General features: G+C 39.6%; 1 pseudogene; it reads left to right on the top strand.

Annotated features, from left to right (window-relative positions):
• Positions 1 to 491: 491 nt before the first annotated feature.
• LOC134340639 (all-trans-retinol 13,14-reductase-like) overlaps positions 492 to 6,697 on the top strand; it is a 41,042-nt pseudogene continuing 34,836 nt past the window's right edge.

The following is a 6,697-nucleotide window of genomic DNA, read 5'->3' as shown; positions in this document are numbered from 1 at the left end:
ACTGAAACATAATTGCCACAACATGCATTAGAACATTGGATTCCCTCACCTGACCTATACACATAGTCTAGCACGATATTTTCAGTAATTATCAGTCCCTAATAAATTCTTTAAAAAATTTGGATATTGGATTAGATTTTATCTGCTGATGTTTCAGATATTTGGGAAGAATAGCTAGTGCAAATTGAAGGTTTAAATTTAAGGCCTGGTTTATTTACACTTCTGATTCTAATGCAATTTGAGCTGCACTTTGACAACAAAGCATTGATTGTCTTCAAATTATGCTTAGTTTTTCAGCCTTCAGCATGGAAAATAAGACATTGAATTATGTAAAAAAAATATTTTTTTTGTTTAAATACCACGTTTTCATCACAGAGAAAGCACAAGTCCACGATTGTACTTCCAGCACTTATCTTTAGCTGGTTGGCCCTTGCCCTTAGTTGCTGTTTGACCTTGACTTCTTGTTAGTTTGATATCAACATTCAATCAGTATGCTGCTATTTCTGTCCCTTGGTTTTTGTTGAATTTTAGCTGTTTTCTTCTATTTGTTTCTTGGCTCAAGTCCTAACCCTTTTGCTGTTGATGCAAGAAAACCACCTCAACCTTTGGTGCTGGACCAGAATGCCAGGGACAAAATCATTAAGCAAGGTATGTTGCTTTAACTTTGATTACATTGTGCAAATCATTAAAACTATACAGCCCCTTGAAACAGAATGAAATATTACTCTGATAGATGTGAAGGCTTTAATGAAAGAAAGTCTTGTACTATCATTATGGCCAGTCAAACCGTTTTTTTAAGGGGTGGTATTTGGATTTTTAATAATTAAGAGTTTTCGAGACAGAATAGTTACCAGGAGAATTGATCAGTAAATATGTATTTGCCATTAATAGTACATTGCTGTACCAAGTGCAGAGTCCAATTGCTTTCTGGATTTATAACTATTCACCTGTTTTGATCTGTTAATTGCTAACTGTACTGTCTAGTCTGGACTTGGATCTTTAGCTTGCGCACCTAACCACACCAACCTAATAGTAACATGGAGACCTGATTTCCGATATTGAGGAAGGATCAGCATCAAAGCTAAGAAATGAAGTGGAGCTGTAGAAACGTAGGATATATGACAAAGTGATTAGGATGTTGTTGGGTGGAGATTTCCTTCTCTAGGTTACACATTCAGAAAAGTGTAAATCTTTCATTTAAAAGCTGGCATTTCCATTCAGAATGACAATCTTTTACTGGAGGACAACCAATCTCGGGATAACTGCACCATGCTGTCCTCCAAGGGAAAGTCAATCTTCTGCAGGTACTCTAAGGGTTAAAGTGGAAGATCTGCTCGACGAACCTGTGCCTCCTCTTGTGGCAGGTTCGATTGGCACAGGTTCATCGAGCAGATCCTCCACTTTAACCCTTAGGATATCTGCAGAGAATTGCGTTCCCTCAGATAAGGTGACTATGCACAGAAATAGAGGACATGGACATAAGGTAAGAGGGAAAAGTTTTAACCGGACCCTGCGGGCAACTTTTTCACCAAGAGAGTGATCCGTATCTGGAATGAGCTGTCAGAGGAAGTGGTTGAGACAGGCACATTAACAACATTTGAAAGGTACTTGGACAGATAAGTATATGAAAGGTTTAGAGGGACGTGAGCCATGTGCATGCCGGTGCGATTAGCTTCGGAGGGACTCTTGGTTGGTATGGACCAGTTGGACTGAGTGGCCTGTTGCCACGCTATATAACTCAATGAGTCTAAGAACAAGATGTCTTCTCTTTTATTATTATTTGAAGTACTTGATTTGAATGTATTTCAATGTTTTTATTGTCCTGTGTTATTTCAAGCATTTTGTTAGGTTTTAAAACTTAAGATTAATTTTAAATGTAAAAATTATTATGTGATTCTGAATTTCTCTACAAATTGAACACTAACATGTCAGATTGCATTAATATACAGAAGACTAGGAAATTACATTTTGCTCATCCACAAAGCAAAATTGTAAATTGTGCCTATGATAATGACAGGTGGCCTTTATGTGAGATGCTTGAAAGGATGTGGTCAAGACAGGAACTGTACTGAATGAGCCAAATGGAAACGGGAGCTGTAGATGTAAAATGTCTTTATTCAGTTTAAGTAGACACACTGGAAAATATTTTTTCTCTTGGAGAAACTCTGGAGGAACTCTTGAAAATCATCTGGAACTCTTTGTACACTAGGTTTTTATTCTCTTAAGAATAAAGGGATCAGCAGATGATAAGATAAAATTTCAATTGCTACAATGATATTGTTTACTTTAATATTTTGTGTCTGTCAAATAGTTCTGTTTGCAATGGGAGTACACTGCAACTGACAAAACACCTCTGAATGTTCAAACACTTTTCTGGGACAAAGTAATTCACATGACTGGTCCAAGATTATTTCAGGATAAGAACCTCAGACATCCGGAATTAGTGTTGTCAGGGCCCCATCTCTGGGTACACCAAACATTTAATTATTCATTGAAAAAAATAGGCCTGTGACTTTGATGTGCTAAGTGACAACTTGAATCTCATCTGTGAACTTTTTTCATCCCAGTCATAAGGATGGAAAATAACTTAGCTGAAGATATCAGATGCCTGATTTGCTGAAGGCCATTTAACATGGCCCTATTGTCTTAAATTGCCTGATGCAGATAAGAATGATTGATGGGCACGTCAGTTTACTAACCATATCTTTTGAATGGCCATCTGTTGTGCACCAGTGGTATCTCTTCTTGTTGACCATAATCTTTGCTTCCAAAGCTCTCCTTTTCATTATCAATTTATCACTTGTAGTTTACATTTGAACAGGCTTTGCGTGAACATTGGCTCTCATTTCTCTTAAAGCCTGCTATCAATTCCTGAAGACCCTGCGTTTAATAATCCCTAACATACCCCTGTCCAGGAAATCTGTCCAGGAATGCCAAAGTCTAATCATTGAGAATCTTAGCAAAAGGTCATTCACTAACAGAGCACTTAAGAGGAAACTCAGGAGGGCTAAAATAAAACAAGAGTTTGCTCTGGCAGACAAGGTGAAGGCGGGATGGACAATGATGTTGATCCTCCCTTCTTAAAGAGTGAAGTGACATTTGCAATATTCCAATCCTCTGGAAACATTCCAGAATAGAAACATAGAAAATCTACAGCACAATACAGGTCCTTCGGCCCACAATACTGTGCCGAACATGTACTTACTTTAGAAATTACCTAGGGTTACCTATAGCCCTCTATTTTTCTAAGCTCCATGTACCTATCTAAGAGTTTCTTAAAAAACCCTGTTGTATCCGCCCCCGCCACGGTCACCGACAATGCATTCCACACACCCACCACCCTCTGTGAGAAATTTACACCTGATATCCCCTCTGTACCAACTTCCAAGGACATTAAAACTGTGCCCCTTTGTGTTAGCCATCAGGCCTGGGGAAAAGCCTCTGGCTATCCAGACAACCAATGCCTCTCATCATCTTACACACCTCCATCAGGTCACCTCTCATCCTCCGTCGCTCCAAGGGTGGTAGGTAAGGACAAGATGTGGGTGCAGCATCAATGGTGGAGGAAGGGAAACCCTGTTCATTGAAGAAGGACATCTCTAATGACCTGGAAAGGAAAGTCTAATCCTGGGAACAGATGCGGCAGAGACAAAGGAAGTGAGAAAAGGGAACAGCACTTTTACAGGAGACAGGGTGGGAATAGTTATTGTGAAGATAGCCATGGAAATCAGTTGATTTATAAGATGTTGGTTAACAGTTTGTCTCTAGAGATGGGGACAGAAAGATTGAGAAAGGGGAGAGAGGTGTCAGAAATGGACCAAGTGAATTTAAGGGCATGGTGGAGGTTAGAGACAAAATTGATAAAATTGACAAGCTCAGCATGTGCATGAAGCAGCACCAATACAGTCATCAATGTAGCGGAGGAAGAGTTGGGGAACATTACCGGTGAAGTACTTGGAACATGGACTATCATACGTAGCCAACAGAAAGGCAGGCGTAGCTTGGGCCCATGTGGGTGCCCATGGCTACACCTCGAGTCTGGAGAAAGTGGCAGGAGCTGAAGGAAAAATTGCTAAGGGTGAGGACCTGTTCTGCCAGACGGAGGAGGGAAGTGGTGGAGAGGAACTGGTTGGTTCTATTATTGAGAAAGAAGTGGAGTGTTTTAAGGTCCTCATGATGGTGGATTGAAGTGTATAGGGGCTGAACATCCATGGTGAAAATGAGGTGATCAGGGACAGGGAATTAAAAGCTAGTGAGGAGATCGAGAGCATGAGAAATGTCTTGGATGTAGGTGGAAAGGGACTGAACCAAGGGGGATAAGAATGGAGTCATGGAGTCAAGGTATGAGGGCACAGGTTCAGTGGGGCAGGAGCAGGAAGCTGCCTTATTTCTCCATCTGCTGGTAGAACTGAATTAGATAACAGCACAGATGAGAAATCAGAAAAGCTGAGCTCTGGTTGTCATGGCATAAAATTCATGAGGTTAACTAACTCCTTCCTTTGGCCTCAGGTGTCCATTATTTAGGACAAATGCATGAGTGTGGAATGCTGCATATCATCATGGACCAAATCACTGATGGGCAGGTGGAGTGGCTTCGAATGGATATCAATATGATAATATAATCCTGGGTAAAGGTGACAACTCTCGTAAATATGAACTTCACAGAGGCAAACAGGGGTTTATTGATGCTTTGAAGAGGCAATTTCCTCAGGAGGAGCAAGCAATAGAGAAATTTATGACACTTGTAAAGGTAATTTTAAATATATTAGATTTTATTTTTGATATGTTAGTGTCAGAAAAACTAAGGGACTTCCAAAAACCAGTATTTCTGTTTACCCCAAAACATTTCTGTTTCCTTTCCTCTCGTTGTTTAAGTGAAAACATGGACAATATAAACTTCCAATTAATTCACAGTCAGTATGTCAAATATTTAATTTACCAAAGTTTTATTGGAAGAAATTGGAGTTTGCTAGATTCTAAGCAAAAGCATCAATAAATTGGAAGAGGGAAAATTGACAGGTAATCTCAGCCACGAAATTTATAACAATTCAGGCAGAAAGCAGCAAACTAAGAATGGGTGTGACTGGTCATTGAAAGAATAATGGGCCAAAGGCTTCATTCTGTGTGCTAATTCTGCAGTACTAATGGCATTGAATGCAGAATGTATCATCCTCCAAGGAATTCCTTCTCCGTTTCAATAATACTAGTTGGTCATGAATGTCTTAAACAAAATAAAGCAAACTGATCAAATACATTGTGGATATTTTACCATAAATGTTGCTCTTCTCATGTGATTTTAGTCTAAGTGGCTTGAGCTTTCAGTTTGAGCCATTGTTCATCCCTTATTAGTCCTTCAGCTCCATCTAGTGGCTACTTTATGTGTATCAGGCATTCAGAAACCTTTTACAGAGGCTGTTAACTATATTCCATTAAATTGATAAAAGGATAGCAGTGAACCACTTTCATCCTTTGAAAAACAATGATAGTCATACTCCTTTGAAAGAGTAATGTAGTAAGTCCTGAGACATAATGGCCTGTGTTTTACCAATAAAAGATGGCCATACTGAATAGAACCATAAATATTCACATATTTAAATGGTGATCATTTCATGATTTCATGCAAGAACAGGTAGTGTAGCAGTTAGCACAACGCTATCACAGCTAGGGGCTAACTGGAGATAGAAGTTCAATTCCAGCACCGTACTGTAAGGAGTTTCTGTATATCCTCCCTGTGGAATGTGTGGAATTTCCCTGGGTGCTCCGGTTTCCTTCCACAGCTCAAGGACATGCCGGGTAGGTTAAATGGTCATTGTAAATTGTCTTGTAATTGGGTTAGGGTTAATTGGGGTTGTGGGGTTGCCGGGGCAGAGTGGCTTGAAGTGCTGGAAGGGCCTACTCCACAGTGTATCAATAAGTAAATAAAAAGAAAAATAAAGAACCATTAATAATCACATATTTAAATGGTAATCATTCCATGATCTCGATGCAAGAAAAGGAGACTGGAACTTGCTGAGTAATCATAGTGGCTGGCATGCACCTGAAGGTCTGAATGGCCTCCAGTAAAATTCTATGATTCTATGCTACGGCACACTCTGCTGGTGGACACCCCAAAGAGTTCCATCTCACTGAGATTCTCCATTTGAGGAATTGACTCCCAGACCCTGTGCTGGTGCTGAGTGAGGACTGAAATGGGGTCCTCAAACCCGTTGACTTCAAGGAAATGGTAATGGCTGCAAGGAAGAGACGGCAAAATAATTAATTTCCTTTACATAATTACTCATGATTTGTGCAGTGCATTTTATTAATTTAAAGTGTTTTAGAACATAGAACATCGCACAGTACAGGCCCTTCAGCGCATGATGTTCATGCAAGAGAGGTGAGAGTAGATATCGGACTGCTGGTAATGACATTGGAGAAGTCGTAATGGAGGACAAAGAAATGGTGGATGAACTTTCAAGATTCAAGATTCAAGATTCATTCTGTGTACACAATTGTAAGGAGAGTGAGATAATCATTCCTCTGGACCCAATACAGCACAAAAAAAAAACACAAAAGATAAAGATAATGAAAAACACGCAATAATTATCAATACATAAGGTAGCTTATGTACATAGGGTGATTGTATGTTTGTGAAGTGACGCTAGGCTATGGATAGGGTGATTGATGAGAAATAATAAAGTAGTGGTGGGGTTAGTGG

This window comes from Mobula hypostoma, chromosome X1 (genome assembly GCF_963921235.1).
Source record: "Mobula hypostoma chromosome X1, sMobHyp1.1, whole genome shotgun sequence".
In the NCBI taxonomy this organism is placed as follows: Eukaryota; Metazoa; Chordata; class Chondrichthyes; order Myliobatiformes; family Myliobatidae; genus Mobula; species Mobula hypostoma.
This window is presented reverse-complemented; position numbering and strand designations above follow the sequence as displayed.